The sequence below is a fragment of the Odocoileus virginianus genome, chromosome 6 (genome assembly GCF_023699985.2).
Source record: "Odocoileus virginianus isolate 20LAN1187 ecotype Illinois chromosome 6, Ovbor_1.2, whole genome shotgun sequence".
Taxonomy (NCBI): Eukaryota; Metazoa; Chordata; class Mammalia; order Artiodactyla; family Cervidae; genus Odocoileus; species Odocoileus virginianus.
In genome coordinates, this window is record NC_069679.1 from 18,613,918 (window position 1) to 18,633,042 (window position 19,125).

General features: G+C 37.4%; 2 protein-coding genes and 1 pseudogene across 2 annotated transcripts in view; 1 reads left to right on the forward strand and 2 right to left on the reverse strand.

The window, feature by feature from the left end:
- Positions 1–10,366, reverse strand: part of CHRM5 (cholinergic receptor muscarinic 5) — an 85,105-nt gene extending 74,739 nt beyond the window's left edge. The window contains exon 1 of the mRNA XM_070468942.1: positions 9,501–10,366. The gene's annotated coding sequence lies outside the window, so the exon portion shown is untranslated. The remainder of the gene's footprint in view (positions 1–9,500) is intronic.
- Positions 1–19,125, forward strand: part of AVEN (apoptosis and caspase activation inhibitor) — a 192,101-nt gene that overhangs the window by 57,400 nt on the left and 115,576 nt on the right. The window lies entirely within an intron of this gene.
- The window catches only part of LOC139035456 (lupus La protein homolog pseudogene), a 46,222-nt pseudogene that overhangs the window by 10,404 nt on the left and 16,693 nt on the right, over positions 1–19,125 (reverse strand).

Below are 19,125 nucleotides of genomic sequence, written 5' to 3' on the forward strand. Positions count from 1 at the left end.
TCTTGATGTTTTAATTTGCATATGATGTAAATGGAATTTGAGAACAGCTCATGGACTTGTCTATACCTCTGCTGAGAGTAGGAGGTAATTTTGGGGCTCTTTTTCTATATAGTTAATGATAAATGGGACACTTTGAGGGACACATTTTACCTTTACACCTCTTTTTTTTCTCTGTGGCACTTTTCCATTTAGGTACTTGCCCAATGCTTTTAGGTACTCCTTTTTGCTTTGCCTGCTCTCGAGGTACCTCTCCCAGGAAGCCCATCCTTGCCTATTTTATATTCATATTTTGTGCTCACATCATATATGACCATTGGGCCACAGCTGGAGAAATGAGAGGGAGCGTTGCTTAAGAGACAGTCCATTTGGAGCATTCATGTGAGGGACCACGCTAGGACACTCTTACATAAGAAAAACAACAGGTAAAGTGAAATCATTTTAGAGCAGGCTGCTGGGTGAGGTCTTGTCAAGTTAAGATATTCTCTGTGCACGGTACTTGAAAGGTAAGCTGCTAACAAAAAGATATTATTAAATCCAGTTGTGTAGGAGTATGCATGTCAGCTATACAGTATAATTCCTAGAGAATTTGCTGTTCCTGGTATGACTTTAAAGCAATGTATCTTCATCTCTACCTGTTTGATTTTCTTGTGCCTCATCTCTACTGTGTCTGGTTGCTGTTAGCCATACTAGTTTACTAGGGGATCATTTTAAAAAATAGTACTGATTCAGCCAGAATATCACGAACCTTTGCCCCTATTTTTCTTATGCTCTCTTTTTTTTTAACACTCAAAATCATAATGAAAAAGTGAGTTGTTTCTTGTTCTTAAACCCGAGAATAGAGATTTAAGAACTACCATTACACAATATTTTCAAGTATATAAACTTTCCCAAACATTCATATAGGATGAAAAAGAAACTTGGGATACCATATAAGTCACAAAAGTCCCATCTGTTTTCTGTTTTTTTGGCTGTCTTGTTCTGCTACCCCTTCTCTCTACTCCTGTCTGATACAAGCATACATCTTTCTCCTATGTCAGTTTTCCATGTTTGCTTTCATTAGACCTGGGACTTCAGTGTGAAGGCGAAGATTACTACTACCTGGTTTTCACCTTTGTGATTTATATCCTTCTCATGTTTCTTGGGTGTAGGAACTGTAGGAAAGGAAAAAAACTGAGACTGATTTCTGTTTTTCTCAGATCCTTTAAGGCCTGATTTGTACAGTTTAATTTTCACTTTTTTCCCCATTTTAAAAAATGTATTTCTTTTCCTTTAAAAAAAATTCATGAGAGCTCTCCTCTGTCTGCAATAGATTTACCATATTTTAGTACTACAATGTGTTCTGAGGTTGTTCAGGAAATAGTAATAATACATAAGAGCCACTTTGATCAGAAGGACCAATCTATCTATATTGGATCTCTGCCTAAAGAGAGATTTTTTTTTCTCATCATCTACTCTGATCCCCCATTTTTCTGGACCAGTTCATTTGTAGTTTTAAACAGGAGCAGTGAATTTTCGGTCTTTCCGATTGAAGCCTGGCTGCTTTAACAGAGAGGACTCACTTATCTGAAGATTTTATTATTGGAAACTTAGAGTTTAATAGAGCACCTGTGATTCTCCATTCATAGAGATAGAGTTTCAAGGTTCAAAATCTCACAGAGATATAGGGACATAAAAGGAAAATACGCGCGGACCATCCTTTCTTTCAAAGTGTCCTTGAGGAGAGAACACGTGTGTTGTGCTGGGTGAAGGCACTCGGCTGGGATACGACAGCCTGACTCCTAAGGATGCTGTCAGAGTCTCCTAATGAGGGATAAAGTGAATGTACAAAATTGGAACTTATTGTGATGCACGGTATTTGATGTGCTAGTGGATAAAGGCAGGGGAGAGTAGGCGCAGGAGGTGGTGAGGAAGGGAGGGTTTGCCTGAAACTCTCATCTCTAGCATTTGTTGATATGTTGTATCAGATCTTTCTATGATAACAGTGTATGAGAAACAGTATTTTTTAATTCAATCTTTATTTTGTATTTGAACATAGTTGATTCACAGTGTTGTATTAGTTCCACCTGTACAGCAAAGTGATTCTGTTACACATATATCTGTTCTTTTTCAGATTCTCTTCACATAGAGATTATTACAGTAGAGTTCCCTGTGCTATACAGTAGGTCCTGTTGATTGTCTGTTTAATATATAGTAGTGTGTACATGTGGAGAAGGCCATGGCACCCCGCTCCAGGATTCTTGCCTGGAAAATCCCGTGGACGGAGGAGCCTGGTGGGCTGCAGTCCATGGGGTCGCGAAGAGTCGGACACAACTGAGCGACTTCATGTTCACTTTTCACTTTTATGCGTTGGAGAAGGAAATGGCAACCCACTCCAGTGTTCTTGCCTGGAGAATCCCAGGGACGGGGTCGCACAGAGTCGGACACGACTGAAGTGAAGTAGCAGCAGTGTCTATATGTTAATCTCAAACTCCTAATTTATCCCACCCTCCACTTTTCCCCTTGAGAAACAGTATTTTTTAAGGGGTGAGAGTACTGGAGCTCACTTCCAATTGCTATCCTGAAGGCAGGCTTCCTTGTCTCTCTGTAAGAAGTCTAGCCTTTATAGTCTCTTTAAATGTGGTTACTGTGGTTTTTGTTTTATTTTCTTTCTAAAAAGGGGAGTGTCTTGATTTTTGTTCAAGTGAGGAGATGTGTATTTTCAATCTTTCTACCTCTTTGGTGCCAACTTGAGCCAAAAATGCATTTTTAAAAAACACAGTATTAACCTTACCATACCTAGTTTATGCCTTTGTGACCACAAGTTGAGGTCATCTCTTTTCTACATAAGAAATCACTGTTGAGAGTTGGTTTCCTTCCCAGGGACCCTGTAATATTGATTATTTTACTTCTACCCAGGATATTACTGCATCACAGGAAGCTGACACAGTGGGGAGGTAAAAGAAACTAGCCTATGATTCTGTTGTCTAGGACATTTATTTCAGAAGTTCAGCTGGTTGTCTGAGATAGGAAGGGTACAATAAATTTAGAAAAAATCTTTGTCTCTGTCTTGGTATTTACAGTTATTCAAAATGTTGTCTTCCCAGTGCACCAAAAGTAATTAGCCTCCAACTAATAAAAATAAATGGAAAAAAAATTAAAAAATAAAAATCAATACAGAAAAAAAAGCGAAACAAAATGTTGTAATGAAGATAGTTCTATAATAACTAGTTAAGTATCCTTCTGATACTTGAAAACCTAAATAAAGATGTAGAATTATAACTAGCTCCTAATATGCTTATCTTAGAGAAAACAGTTGTATTGCCGGCTGGAGTTTTTGTTCACAGACCTATTTATGAAGGGAACATAAAATATGATGCAAAGATGGCAGAAATTCATACTTGTTAAAGCTGGGTGGTAAGTACATGGGTACTGGCTGTCTGTTTGAAGTAATTGAAAGTAAAATATTAAAAACAGAATATCAAGAAAAATTTTCAAAGTATTTTAAAACATTTTAGGGAGGAAGAAGACATTGTTCATGTAGAAGATTAGCTTCGAATAGGAGTCATTTGAGATTTTGGAATAATAGTTGTGAGAATTCCTTAGTAAGCAGGAAATAGTGCTGGAGATTGTCAGTGAATGGAAATGAATAAATTATTACATGACCAGTGGGTCACCATAGTTGAAACATGTTTTGGAGGGATGGAAAATGATATTTCCCCTTGGAAAAAAAAAGGTTGCTCTTATCCACTGTGTCCTGCTAGATAAAACATTTGCTTATGTATTGTTTGTAGTTTAAATACTTAAGCCCTATCTCAGTCTCAAAGTAAATTACAGAACATAGAAACCTGGAATGAACTGAAGGCAACTAAAATGTCTGACACAACATTATAAATGAAAGAATATTGTAAAGGAAGCTTCTTAGATTTCCAACAATTTATTGCTTTTTACTCCTTTTGTGACAAATTATCACTCTTTGATTTCTATGTCTGTCTTCTTGATTGCAAATGATACAATTTTCTGAGATTTTCTGAGATTTTGTGAATTTTAGTTACTTCTGGGATATCCTAGCCCCAATTACAGATGTTTAGTCCTTGTTTATCAACTTGTAATTTGACTCCTTGTTCTTGGTTGCTTGAACACTGTTGAGACAACAGAATAATTGAGCAGCAGTCTGCATGTTTAGCTAGCACTGTTTTGCAACACGTGCCTGTCTGGGCTAGCAAAAGCTAGGGCTTGACGTAACTCATTCTAGGAATTTTAGATAAAAGTGTTCGGCATTCGGCAGTCTCTATGTGGGTTCAACTATGTGTATTAAAATAGGGAAGAATGCTTTTGTGGATCCTCTAGATGGCAGAACAAATACAGCAAATATGCCTCAGGAGCCTTTCCAAGAAGTGTGGGGAGGGGAGAGCAAGGAGAAATGGGGGACAAAGGGGACTTTCTAGCTAACCGAGCTCCAGGCTTTATATCTCAACCCAACGAGGGAAAAATCTGTTTTCATATATGAGATCTTGTTTGAAAGAATGCAACACGGCTAAAAAATGATGGGATAAAGTTAAAAACCTCAAGCAGTGCACACTAACATCAAACCACAGATTTCCTTGAAGACTAATGGATGCATCTGCCTGGTTATCCTGAACATCTCTAGAGACTGTGGCTGACTCCATCCCAACACATATGCTGATGAATTCTGAGTGATGCTGGCCTGCTTCCACACTCTTCTTAATTTCTATCAGAGAGGATCGGGTGCAACATAGATTTCAGCCTTTGTCCCTACTTTGATCAAGATCACCATTATTGGCATAGATTTAACAGATAGATGACAGTGGCTCTCAAACTCAGACTTAGATACCTATATAGATGCCTTCCTCACATAGAGCACAGAATAAATATAAGATTTGTAGGTATGCCACTTCCCCATCCTGATCTTTGTAGCAAGCTGATTGTAGTACTGCTTTAATTTCTTTTGCAAAATGCTTATCCCAGTTCTCCTGTAATCACCTTTTAATAGTAAGGTCAGTTCTTGGTCCCTTTGGACTGTTGATGAAGTCCTGGACCATAATATGGTATTACAGGTGTGATTGTTGGCTAGACACTGCAAGGAAATCAAACCAGTCAATAAAGGAAGTCAGTCCTGAATATTCATTGGAAGGACTGATGCTGAAACTCCAATACTTTGGTCACCTGATGCGAAGAACTCACTCATTGGAAAAGACCCTGATGCTGGGAGAGATTGAAGGCAGGAGGAAAAGGGGACAACAGAAGATGAGATGGTTGGATGGCATCACCAACTCGATGGACATGAGTTTGAGTAAGCTCCAGGAGTTGGTGATGGATAGGGAAGCCTGGCGTGTGCAGTCCATGGGGTCACAAAGCGCTGGACATGACTGAGTGACTGGACTGAACTGCAACATATATCTGTATATATATAAAGATAACTGAATTGGGAGCTGGCTTTGACTTTTGCTACTCAAAGAGCATGTTATTCAATGCTACATTCCTATAGTGATACTCAGTAAATAGGAAGCCCACATGTTCTGACGATGAAAACAGTGTGACATCACACTGAGAGTCTACAAAAGTGGTTATATTTAATCTGGGTTATCAAGCTATTTCACTAATACCTTGAATACTATATGAAAAGTGGAGGATGACAGAATCTTCCAACAACTGTTGAATAACATAGTGGTAGTAATTAACCAGTACATGGGACTGGAAGATTGCTTTAGGAATTCTCTAATATAGGGTCATTTTAAGCAACCCAAGTAACTGTAGACGTGTCTTCAGGTTGGCCTCTAGGAATCCATGTAGTTGTTTTTTGCACATAATCTTCACGTTGACTGTGAGTTTAGGAGGCTAAGACATGACTGATATTTTGAATTACTTCTGCTGCAGCTAGTCAAAGGATAAACTGCACATGTGTTCACTGTGGAAGGATTGGTGGTTCTGTCCTCTCCTTTGCAGCTAAATCTGCATAAAAGATTAAAAAAAGGAGAGATGGTCTGTGTAAATGTTTACATGTATGTAAGAGGGGCACTCCTTTTGTCTCCTTTGTCGAACTCTAACTGCCAAATTACTTTTATAATTTTTTTGCAAATTTTTGTTGAAGACTTTTATAGAACATAGTAGCTTTGTTTCCCTGTTTTATGAATTTATGTTTTCTTAAGAGGATTTTGCCAGCTTCCTTCTCACACCTCCATGTCCCAGTACTGTGTATGTGCCTAACACTAATTAATTTTGTCACCAGATCATTTTATAACCTGTATTTAGGGGCTCTTTCTCATTCAGAGAGATTCTTTCCCATTTCGAGTGTATTGATAATTTTCGCCATTTCCTGAGCGGTGTCCGTGTCTGTGTGACCCAGGGTGGGGTTGGGTGTCCATCCCTCCCTCCCCCGGTCCCTCTTTATTGCCTGGTTGCTTGCTGGTACTTCCTCCTCCCCTTTATCATCATCTGTGATTTTTGATAACATGATGTTAACTCCTTCTCTGAATTTTTAATGACATAAACGGTGAAATGGAACTTTTATCTTTAATGGTTGGTACTGTAAAAGTGACACATGCGGGGCAAGCCTCTTTGCCTCATTCGGCTCCTGCCTCGCGTCTCTGTCGAGTCTCTGAGACGGGACTTGAAATGATGGTGCTCACATCTCTTGCAGCTTGTTTACACTGAAAGGATATAATCATTGGTTTGCTATCAAAGCCACTTCCCCAGCTCAGATTGTGATGCCACAAACCAAAGATGATTCTGTCTCAGCAGGAAGAAGCTGGAGAGGAGATGAATCTCCATGATGAACCATCAGCCTAATACAACTTTGGTCATTTCATGAAGAAAAATTAACCATGATAAGGAAGAAAGATACCAGCTAGTTGAAATACCCTGTTGAATTAAGCTTGAAAAACTTTTCCATGATACTGGAATGAGGGAAATTCTTTCACAAATTCTAAGGAAAAATTGGGGAGTTATAATAATATAGATATCAGTAAATATTTATTGAATTAAAAATATTATGTAGTACCAGTCCCTTTGCATTAAATGTTAACACTCCAAAATGACTTATAGGAATATTTCTAATTTTCTGTGCAAAATTATGCGGCTTGTATTTCAGACAAAGATAACATAACTAAAAATTGTCAGCAAAGACACTAAATGGTTGTACTTTATTTTGACCTATACACTTACTTTTATACTTTTATGGTTTAAATAAAAAGCGTAGCCTTTGGGTGATTTAGAAGGAGCAGAAGCTAAAAAAGCGGTGATAGATATCATTGCAAGGATATGTTAGCCAAAATATTTGCTCTATTTCTATGAAAGAATCCATTAATACACAATAATATTACTTTTATAATATAATACTTTTATAGCATATGAGCACAAAAGCATCCTAAACTACAGAAACAGTATTGAATACTTCCCAAGCATGTTCAAAATCTCTTCAATTATTAAATCTATCAACACACAACACAAAAAGTCCCATAAACAAATGAAATCTTTAGGTATCAAACCAAATCTTCTAGCATAAAATCTCTTATCTGTTTGTACCATGGGATGCTAAAATTAAAGCAATTTTCACTTGAATCATTTGATAAATGATGTATTAAAAATTAGCTAATGGTTTTATTCTTTACCTTTTCCTGTCAAATGAAGAAGAAACTATATATTGGAATAATTTGAAGTAAATTGTTCCTTGAAATGAGCTTTTTGAAAGCTGTTATTTAAAACTCAATAATCACTATTCAGAATGAATTATAGAGAAATATAGATTTAGATGGGGGAAAAATGAGGATTCACTGGGACTGATGCTAACCAGGCTAAAGGGGAGTGGGTTTGTGTCTCCATTTTCTTTAGAAGATAAACCATAGAAACAGCCCCCAGACTGGTGAGACCTGGGTTTCTTTGTACCTTTGTGAGTAAATAAAATGCAGAAGACTTGAGGAGTGGAATTCTGTACTCTCTTCAGTTCTATTTATTGAAAGCAAATTGTTTGAGCCTAATATTGTTACTCTCCTGTTTTCTCTTAAGTTAATTAAGCAGTTCTTTAATTGGGTTAAAATATTTTTTTAACTTAAAAATATATGCATATTTTCAAAGCATGTCAGTTTACAAAATATATCATAATGAGGAAAAAGAAAAGAATTCTAAAGGGTTCAGGTGCATCTCAGTGTAGTTAGAAAACAATACTTTAATTCTTTGTCAGTTAGGGTTGATGTGCAAAGTAAGCATTTTAAATTTTTAAGTAAACATTCTTCTCAGCAATGAATTGGTACACTACACTATTATGCTTGTATCTGAATTGCTGCTTTCCATTACTGGAAAATGATGGGTGGATTTCTGTAATGGATACCAATGCAAAAGACTTAGGATATTTAAGTTTATTTATAGACTGTCTTGAAAAGAGTGACGGGTCATGTAATTTACTCTATCAACTAAAATTTTAAATAAGGAAAGAATTCAGTGATGTGGAATAATTTCACATTTGACTGTACTAGGCAAGTACTAAATAATTACTTTAGATAAATTTCCTTATATATCAGAAGATCTCTTTAGTTGCTTTTATTGTTTCTCTTCTGTCTCCTCAGATAATAGAAGAAGCATATTATTTATAGGGCTTCTTTATGAAAAGATTAAACTTTGAACTTTTCCTATTGAAGTTAACTAATATGGTTGAACTTTTGTTAAAAATCTAAGGAACTCAAATTCTGACAAACCCTTTTCTTTTTTAAAACATAAGATAGTCTAAAAGTCTCATTATGGAGTGATTTCTAGGAAATTTATAAAAGGCACTGTACCTTTAAAAATTCTTTGGTTTTAGTTGTTCTTTGCATTGTACAGTTTGGGCCATTTGATCTGAGTTAAAGCTTTTGAGGTATTAAGATATCAGACATTTTTTTTGCTCTGTTGTTAAAAAAGTCTTCATTTATAAATGTTATGAAAATATGCCCAGAACCTTAGGATATTCTACTGAAGTGCTATACTTTAGTTTACTAGAGATTGTTTTTCTTGAGTGTGAATGAGGATGACATCACAGATGTGTGTGTGTGTGTGGGTTTTTTTTGGCTAATGATAAAAATCAGTCATTGAGCTTTGTTCTTTTGCTTCAGTAGAAATGACTTTAAAAACACACTATTTTCTTTGTTCTACCAAGTGCCCTGGGAAACAAGTTACATTGGAGTATGTTTGGTAAATAGCGATTTGGAATGTCTCTTGTGCCCTGTGCAGGGCTTTCTTCAGGCATTTTTTTCAAGCTATTAAATATACCGAAACTGGGCTTTTAAAAATGAAGACAAAGATGGGACAAATTATTGAAAAAAAAAATGAATGGAATTTTGGAGTATTTTCTTACCTAGTTATGGATGATTAGTTTATGCAGCATAAGTAAAAACAAGCGTTTACCTCACAAGGCTTAAAGTGCACAGAGCTTAAGAGAGGATCACATGGATTTCGAATCTACTGGCTCACTCAGCAGCAGCTTTGCTTTCAGTGGTTGAGACACAGAGTAATGTTATAAAATTAAATCTTACCTGGCAGTGGTTTGCTTGAAGCTCAGTCATTTGAACTCTGGCTGAAAATAGTAAGGCTCCGATACCTGAAATGCCTTCTCTACTTCCTTTCGTGTTTTCTTTTGCCACCGTCTTTTCTTTCCTGCCGAGTCTCTGTATCTGTATTCCTGGTAATCCTCTAAGCACTAGTTAGGATGGCACGCAGTAGATGAAGATTTCTTCTGGATGGGATGATAGAACCAGAAGGGTGGATTTTGCTTTTCTCTGATAACAGCCTTCGGTCTGACCACAGACAACTTGAGTGTTCAGAACTTATTAAAAATTCATTGACTGTTTCATCAATTGAAAAATCTTGAGTCTTTCTATACGCATTTTTACCTCCTGCAAAAGTTCTGTTCATATTTCAGAATTACATATGCTCCTGCATCAAGTTGCCTTAAAAAAAATTATCTGGATCAGAAACATGGATGGTGTTCTCTTGCATTTTCTTGCTTTCCATGTTTTTCCCTTTATCAACTTTTCAGTCCATGAGCTTCCTTTCTGCAGAGGATGGAGGGATTTCTTCTGTTCTTCTTGTGTTTCTGTAACATACAGTTCTGGTCCACTGTTCTGTGAGTAGTGAGGGAAAAATCCGAAGGACGTATGGCTTTATCATAATCTCCGGACAGTGAGCACGCTTGGCATGAATGAAAAGCTGATATGAGCTATTCAAACCAGACAGCGAACTGATGGGCTGACGCTTTCATACATAATAAACCCATTAATTACTTCTGCTGATGGACAGCAGTATGCCCGGAAAGGAAAGAAGGAAGGAGCAGGGGATCACACTCGGTTAAATAGGTGCTGTCTGTCTGAGCAGCTCGTCGTTGAGAAGTGCATCCGGGAAGAGCTGCAGCTTTGGAATGTGATCAGGTAGAGTGGGCAAGAGTTGTTTTGACAGACAGTTAAGTGACGTATTTTGGGAGGAAAAAGAGAGCTGAGCACGAAGGTAGCTGGAATAAGTCTCCAAAATGCTTTTGAAAATGTTCCTTTTTCTCTGTTAGTCCTTTTGGCTGGAAGAAAGTTATCTGTGTTTTACCTCTGCATTATTTGCAGGGATTTTGCTGAGCTATTTACACATGATATAGCTTCCCTAAAGAAGGAAAATAATTTTTAAAGAGTCTTTGAGATAGAAAAGTATATCGTGAGTTTAAAAAAATTATAGCAGTAAAAAGGCTGCTTTTTGTGAAAGATGTGTAAAAAAAAATAGCCGGCTGTATTCAGACATAAATCCGAGGGAAAGCAGAGAAAAAGCTGCTTTTTAAAACATGTATTTTTATGTTTTTACATATGTTTTAGGCACATGTGTTTGGTTGCTTTGGAATAAAGCATCACTTGACATAAAATTTATTAGAATTTTCCTTTTAAGATGTTCTTAAGTTAGATGGAATTTTGAGTAGTTGTGTAAATTAACAGATCTAAAATGTCAGTTTCATAATTTTTACTTCAAAACATATCACAAGATTTTTTTTTTTCCCCTACTTGTTCATAGAGTCCCTTTAGGAGAGTTTCTGGGCAATGGGCTGCTTTCAAATATTTTTTAAAAGTATTATGAAAATTTGAACTTATAGAAAACTGTGATAAATAATCTACGAACTTCCATGAGTCTACCACCCAGATTCAATAATTATGAAGATTTTTTTTGCCACATTAACACAGTGTGGGGGAGGAGATGGTAGGATACACTGAGACAGTAATGTTGACATACATACACTACCATGTGTGAAATAACTAACTAGTGGGAGGCTGCTGCGAAGCCCAGGGAGCTCAGCTCGGTGATAACCTAGAGGCGTGGGATGGCGAGTGCGGGACAGGGAGGCTAAGACAGAGGGAGACATGTGTACATACAGCTGATCCATGTTGTTGGACAGCAGAAACTAACACAATATTTAAAGCAATTACAGTCCAGGTTAAAAAAAAAAAGATTTTTGCCACATTAACTTTGTTTAGCTTTTTTCTTTTCCTCAGCTGAGGTATTTTTAAGTAAATCTCATTTCATCCCTGTGTACTTTAGTATATGTAAGTTTTATGTGCATGACACCTGCCAACTAGTTTATTTCAGGTCTGTTCTTTCTTGGCCGCTCATTTTATGATCCAGTATCTCTCATTCATTTTTCAGGAAATTCTTTCTTATATTTAACCCAAGTCCGTACTGGTAACGTAAGGTTGTCTCCCTCAGTTTTCTCTTCAGAAAAGGCAAAGGATAGTTTATGGACATTTTCCACTTTGGGACTTTCCATAAACAGTAGGTATATTTTTAAAGCATGAACGCTTTCTCACATGACCACTGTGCCATTATCATACTTAATAATAATTAATAATAATTAGCAAAGGAGTACTTGTTAATAATTGTTTGGGGTCATATAATATCCAGCGCCGAAGAATTGATACTTTCCACCTGTGGTGCTGGGGAAGACTCCCCCCCCCCCATTTATTTTTATTAGTTGGAGGCTAATTACAATATTGTAGTGGTTTTTGCCATACATTGACATGAATCAGCCATGGATTCGATGTGTTCCCCATCCCGGTCCCCCCTCCCGCCTGCCTCCCCATCCCGATCCCTCTGGGTCTTCCCAGTGCACCAGCCCCGAGCACTTGTCTCAGCATCCAACCTGGGCTGGTGATCTGTTTCACCCTTGGTAATATACATGTTTCTATGCTGCTCTCTCAAAACATCCCACCCTTGCCTTCTCCCACAGAGTCCAAAAGTCTGTTCTGTACATCTGTGTCTCTTTTCTGTTTTGCATATAGGGTTATCGTTACCATCTTTCTAAATTCCATATATATGCGTTAGTATACTGTATTGGTGTTTATCGTTCTGGCTTACTTCACTCTGTATAAACATCACTCCAGTTTCATCCATCTCATTAGAACTGATTCAAATGATAATGGCTGAGTAATATTCCATGGTGTATATGTACCACAGCTTTGGGGAAGACTCTTGAGAGTCCTTTGGACTGCAAGGAGATCAAATCTGTCAATCCTAAATGAAATCAGCCCTGAATATTCACTGGAAGGACTGATGCTGAAGCTGAAGCTCCAATACTTTGGCCACCTGATGCAAGAAGCCCACTCATTGGGAAAGACCCTGATGCTGGGAAATACTGAAGGAGGGAGGAGAAGGGGATGACAGAGGATGAGATGGTTGGATGCCATCACCGACTCAATGGACATGAGTTTAAGCAAACTCAGGAAGATAGTAAAGGACAGGGAAGCCTGGTGTGCTGTAGTCTATGGGGTTGCAAAGAGTCAGACAGACATGACTTACTGACTGAACAACAACAATATTCAGCCTGTTTAAAACTTCTCATGTCTCAGAAACTGTCTCTTTCCATAGATTCTTTTTTTTTTTTAATTAGGATCTAGATATAGCCCACACATTATATTTAGTTGTTAAGCATTAGAATTTTAAACACTGTCTTAGATGATCACATATGAGGAGATAAAATTTAGTTTTATTGTAGTGTTCTAGACACATTCATAATATGAATATCCATAGAAGAGAACATGTTTCTTGAATAGTTTTCCATCTAACATTATTCATGATACTAAAAAAAGGAATATAATTTTGTATGGTAATGATTAGCCATTGGTTAAGTTCATTGCTTTCTGTAAGTTTTGGTTTTGACTTGTTCTGGAGTATGTAGTTTAGGATTCTGCCCAAGCTATGGACCCTACCTTTGGGGCTGGGCATATTCAGTCAAGTGCATTCCAGTTACTTTTGCTTTATTGCTGAGAAAGACCATCTTGCTTGTTTGCTTTATCAAACACAATAGAACATTGCTGTAATAAACACTCCAATTTAAAGCCATTGATTATTGAGCCACTTTCAGCAGTTAAATGTGTCTTAAAGTTCTGTGATGATCTAAAAAGACAGACGTCATTGTGTACATGTGGACAAATGACTGTAATACTGGATAATTATATCCATAAGATAATATAATTTTACCAATTGTATAATTGTTTCCCAGTAATACCTTTTTTCCTATGAATTTTTATTTTCCAGTTAGATTGAACTCCCAGTTCCTTTCTGAAAAAGCAGAGCATTTGGCTGCCTATTTAACTTTTCTAGGAGTACAGTAATTGAGGTCATCAAATAACTTGTGTGCTGCATTCTTTGCTGTTGAGATTGTTTTCTTCATTTTTCATCCAGATTCTTGCTCTCCCTCTCCATCTTCCTGGTTGGCTGGATAAATGAGAATGGGAAGGTGAGATATGGGGAGGCATTAAAAGAGCATGGGTGGAAATTATACCCGGATTCAGAGCCAGGGTAAGGACCATGCTCCCGTATCTCTGGAGAGCTGAAGAGGGCTGCTTTCCCAAAGTGTCCACAGGGGGCACCCCGGCTATATCTCCTGTCACTTGACTGTTTGGTCACTTTGTGCAGCATTTATTCATATTCTGAAATTGTGCCTTGTCCCTTAAATCTTGCTGGACAAGGAGTGTATGTGTTTATTACCTACATGTGTGAAAGCTTGGTAAGTAGTTAATGACTGACCACTTTATGTACGTAAACTGAATAGAAAAAGATGGGCCAAAAAACTGCTTTTTTGTAGGATGGACTTTCTGCTTCGAAGTAAGGCTTTGTCTCTGTGAATACTATTGTTCAAAGATCTCATAGGTGGAGCAGTTGGTTGGTTGTATGGCTTATTCTCCCCACCCTCACAGGAAGTGGAGGGAAAGTCTCAGGGACTTTTATGTTCTCTTTGATGCACATGATAAAGCTCAGTTTTCCTTTGTTCAGACATTTCAACTCCCATCTCCCATTTTGCAACTCCCTTTATTCTCTAAATTTAAGTTAATCTAAACTCACCCCCTACTATAAAACTGAGTAAAGAACTTCAGATGTTTCCTGGTCTTTATGGATTTATAAAAGAGTTTCATGTATAATAAGATAAATGATTTTCCCCCACAAAGTTCTTCCTTATAAGAATGTTTGGTACATACCAAGAAGTATGCTCACAGCTGTTTTTGAGTCTTTGCAAAATTATAACTGCTTTTATAAAGAAAAAGTAAAAGATAACCCCTTATTTATGTTCTCCAGTCCTTAAATGTGTTTTAGAACTTCTTCTGTGGCAACTACTTATTTTTAGGGCATTTAAAATACCTGTAATCTCAGTTGAATGTGATTATTTTCAGTTAATAAACAAAGAAAAAAGTTGCATTTTAAGTGTTCTGGATTCCCACAAGTTCTTTCTAAAATAAATATCCTTTTTTTTCCCCCCCAGTTGCTCTTATTAAACACATCAAATCTTTGTTGGCCTACTTGGGTCATTCCATATCACTTTCACCCATTAATTGTAAAAATTAACAAATGTTTGATTCCTTCCTAGTTACACCATACAACTCTGTACTCTTTGTATGTATAATACATCTATTTTGTGTAGCTTTGGAGCATGCCGTTATCAATCCTGTTTTACAAAGGATGAAACTGAGATACAGAGAAGTTAAGTAACTTGCTCAATTTGACACAGCTAGTAATATGTTGAACTGTGGTATGGACCCAGTAAGATGCCCTACTCAGAGTCGGGGGAGTGTGTAATTTCCTTGATTCTGTCTCGCTTCAGCAAAGATTTGAAATGCCGGACCAGTGTTACAGCTCCGTTTTATTTGCCAAGCAGAGGAAAATACATCCTCGAGGTGTGAAGGAGGGCTGACCCAAAGGAAGAGCAGGATTCCATTTTGTCTCCTCTTTTTATGTGTGTTTTCTCCTCCCCCTGAGCCTGCCCTGTGTAAATTGGGCTAGCCAGGAGGGCTGTTTGTTTCACCTGAGCTTCTCACTCTGGTCCTCAGATTTTCTTTTGCTCCATTTTCGCGGGCTTTTCCTTTCCTTGTCTTTTAGCCACCACCATTTTGGACTCCTTTTTCCTGTTCTAACTACCTAACATTAGGAAAAAGGTAGTGGAGCCTTTTTCTTTATGTGCGAGTCTCCCAGGATAATTCTGAGAGTGGTGCGTCTCCAGCGTAACCAACACTATCAGAGTGAGGTTTGCAGTTTCTCTGAGATCTAATGATGACCCTAAGAGCTGTACTGTCATTGAGAGAAGGACAGAGAATTTAATGTAGAAGGAATGCTTCCTTTCTAGCTTCCACGCTTAGCATTTTTAAAGGGGTGATTTTTTTTTTCTTTCTAAGATTACTCATTTTATTCTTTTATAGGCTCTCAAATAGTAGTATGTTTCAGAATACCAGTCAGTTATGTTTAATTAAAGATTTTTAAACAGTGTTGTGCTATGAGGGGATATGAACTACACTTGTCCTTTACAATAAAATTGATAGGAAACAGTCCTTCACATATATCACGTTCAGATAAAACTAATCGAAATTTTATATTCTTTGGATTAGTTTTTTGTTTCACTTTTAAACTTCTTTAGTTTATTACCATAGCAGGCACTTGTTTCTCTTTATTTTGGGCTTAACCTGTGTGCTGGCATTTGACCTTTTCCATCCAATCTGCCCTTCAGATTTTGAGTTCTGCAGACGACCACTAGAGGTTCTGCAGGTGACCTGCAGACGACCACTAGAGGTCTCCAGACCACACTTCAGAAGGCTGGTTTTACCAGGCTCACCCCAGTGTAGGGGGTAGATACGTTCCTGGGGATGTCATTTACTAATATTTCTCATTAAATATTAAGTGCTTCTAATGTTCCAGGTCCCAGACTAGGCTATGTCCTGGGGTAGAGTAAAACAAACAAAAAAAAGTAAGGCCTCTGCCCTTAAGAACCCTGCAGCCTATTAGTGACACTAAAGTGAGCGCAGGTCACAACACTAATGTTAGGCACGGCCACATCATATCCTTTTTATTGTGGTTTAGTTGCTAAGTTGGTCTGACTCTTTTGCCACTCCATGGACTGCAGCCCGCCACGCTCCTCTGTCCATGGGATTTCCCAGGTAAGAACACTGGAGTGGGTTGCCATTTTCTTCTCCAGGGGATCTTCCCAAACCAGGGATTGAACCCATGTCTCCTGTATTGGCAGGCGGATTCTTTGTCACGTGTATTTTTAGATCCCAGTTACTAGGGCCCTTCAGATTTCTGGTTCATCAAAGCTCTGTGAACACTCTTAAACTCTGTAGCTCTTCATCTCTTGTGGAATCACTTTTGCTTTCTTTGGGCAGGCTCTGGTTTCGTTTTGTTTGTTTTTGATTCCCTTCTCAGTGGCTCTAGGCGTCTAGTCTTTAGGGAATCACTTCAGATAGGAGTCAGCCTCCCCAGTTTCAGGGAACAAGTAATCCCCACAGTTCAGGATCTTCCATTTCCATTTTTCTCTATACTATAGACATTTTTTAAGGAAGCATCTGTGTCCCACTTGCATTTCTTATATGTTAGGGGTGCTTTCCTAGTTTCGTGCTTATAGACTTAATCTGAGTGATCCATGGAGTACACAGAATAGCCCCTGCCACATAGATTGGAAATGCTCAATAAACACCAGCATTTATTGTGATTATGGGGCTTAATTTAATTTTTGTATTGGAAGAACTTCAGAGATAGTTTAATCACCTATTTTACACAGTAAGTTATCGTGTTCTTTCAAATAGTCTGTTTAACTGGAGTTTTTATTTTCAGTGCTGTCTATTCTGGAGTAGGAAGGCCAAAATTTTGATGCAGTCATTATCAGCTTAATTATTACTCTATTTCATAGGAGTTTTTATGTGGATAAATATTTTGAAGTAAATGGCAATTGTGAGTTTTAAAAGAATTTAAGGGTGAAATTTGGAAAGCACTAAAAATTTCTACGTAAAGAGTGATGGTATAAAAAACCCGGCAATTTGTTAGTCTTTTGTCTATATCAGAGGTTCCAGAGGGAATTCTGAAAATAATAGATTAGTAACTTTCTGGATGGTAGATCTATTTTTAAAAGTGTGGAATCTTTAAAAATAAAAAATAAAAAAAAAATAAAAGTGTGGAATCCTTGAATACTTAGATGAGCAATTGAAGAAAAGGTAACTTGATTTTAGAAGTAAATAACTATATGGATGAGTAGAAACAGGGGGATTATATTTTAGATTTTAAAATATTTTTGACAAAGTTTATACCTTAAAATCTATTTTTAAAACCTTAGTAAATAGCTAAATATGTAATTTTGGAGATGTTTAAGTGGATAGCCTAATTGTCTGAACTGGTGAGAGAACTGTATAGAGATAGACATCAGTTCTTGGAATGGAGAAGCTTTGGGAATCTTCTAGGAGCTGAGACAGGTTTCATTTAACATTTTAATAGATAATTTGAAACACAGAGAATATGAGGAAAAGCCCCGAGATTAGGTAGTAGTATATAAAGCTATTAGAGATCAATTCTAGAGTGGAGCTCTATGAGTGAGAAATGGTAGATCTATTTTAGTGTGGGCATGAAGAGGTGAAAATAATTCTGATAACTATATGATGATATGCCTGAAGATAAGTGGAGAGTTATAGGAAGGTTTTAAGCAGGGGCCTTCCATGATTTGCTGTGTTTTTAAAGATTTCTGAGTCCCATGTGACATGGTAAGAAATTAAGAGATCTGTAGCCTCGTAAGGAGATGATTGTGATGATCTAGGCAAAATATGTTGCTTGCTATCTTAGCTTGGGCTGCTGTAACAATGACATAGATTGGTGTCTTTTTTTTAATTAAGTAAAAATTTATTAGAAATACTTAATCCAAGTTTAATAAATCTTCTGTAGTTCACAAGTATGTGTTATGTACAATGTTGTGTTGATTCCTGCTGTATAACAAAGTGATTCAGTTTTATACACACACACACACACACACACACATTCTTTTTAAGGATTCTTTTTCATTGTGATATAACACAGGGCATTGAATATAGTATTGTCTGTCTGTTCTCTGTATGATAGTTTGTATCAGCTAATCCCAAATTCCCGATCCATCCCTTCCTCACCTCTCTCCTTTTTGGCAGCCACAAGTTTGTTTTCTGTGTCTGTGAGTCTGTTTCTGTTCCATAGATAGGCTCATTTGTATCATATGTAAGTGATATCATATGATACTTGTCTTTCTCTTTGACTGACTTCACTTAGTATGATCTCTAAGTCCAGGCATGTTGCTGCAAATGGCATTATTTCACTCTTTTTTTTAATGGCTGAGTATAATACTCTATTGTATATAGGTACCACATGTTCTTTATCCATTCAGATCCATTCAGTGGACATTTAGATTTTCTCTATGCATGGACTAGTGTCTTAATCAACAGGCATTTGTTTCTCACTGTTTCAGAGATAGGAAAGTCCAAGTTTAAGATGCCAACATGGTCAGGTTCTGGTGGTGAGGGGCCTCTTTCCGCCTTGCACATGGGTTCCTTCTTGCTGTATCCTCATATAGCCAAGAGAGGAAGCTCTGTTGTCTCTTCTTACAAGAGCACTAATCCCTTCATGGGAGCACTACTCTTGTGACCTCATCTGAACCTTATTACTCCCCAAAGGCCCCACATCCTAGTGTCATCATCAGAGGATTAGCAATTCAACATACGGATTTGGGGATACATATTCAGTCCATCACAGTTCCTTAGACTTAGGTGGTAATAGTGGAAAAGAAAAGAAGTGGATAGATTAAAGAAATATGTTGGAATATGAAAGATCTTGCTGATGAATTGAGGAGTGATAGAGAGTAAAGTG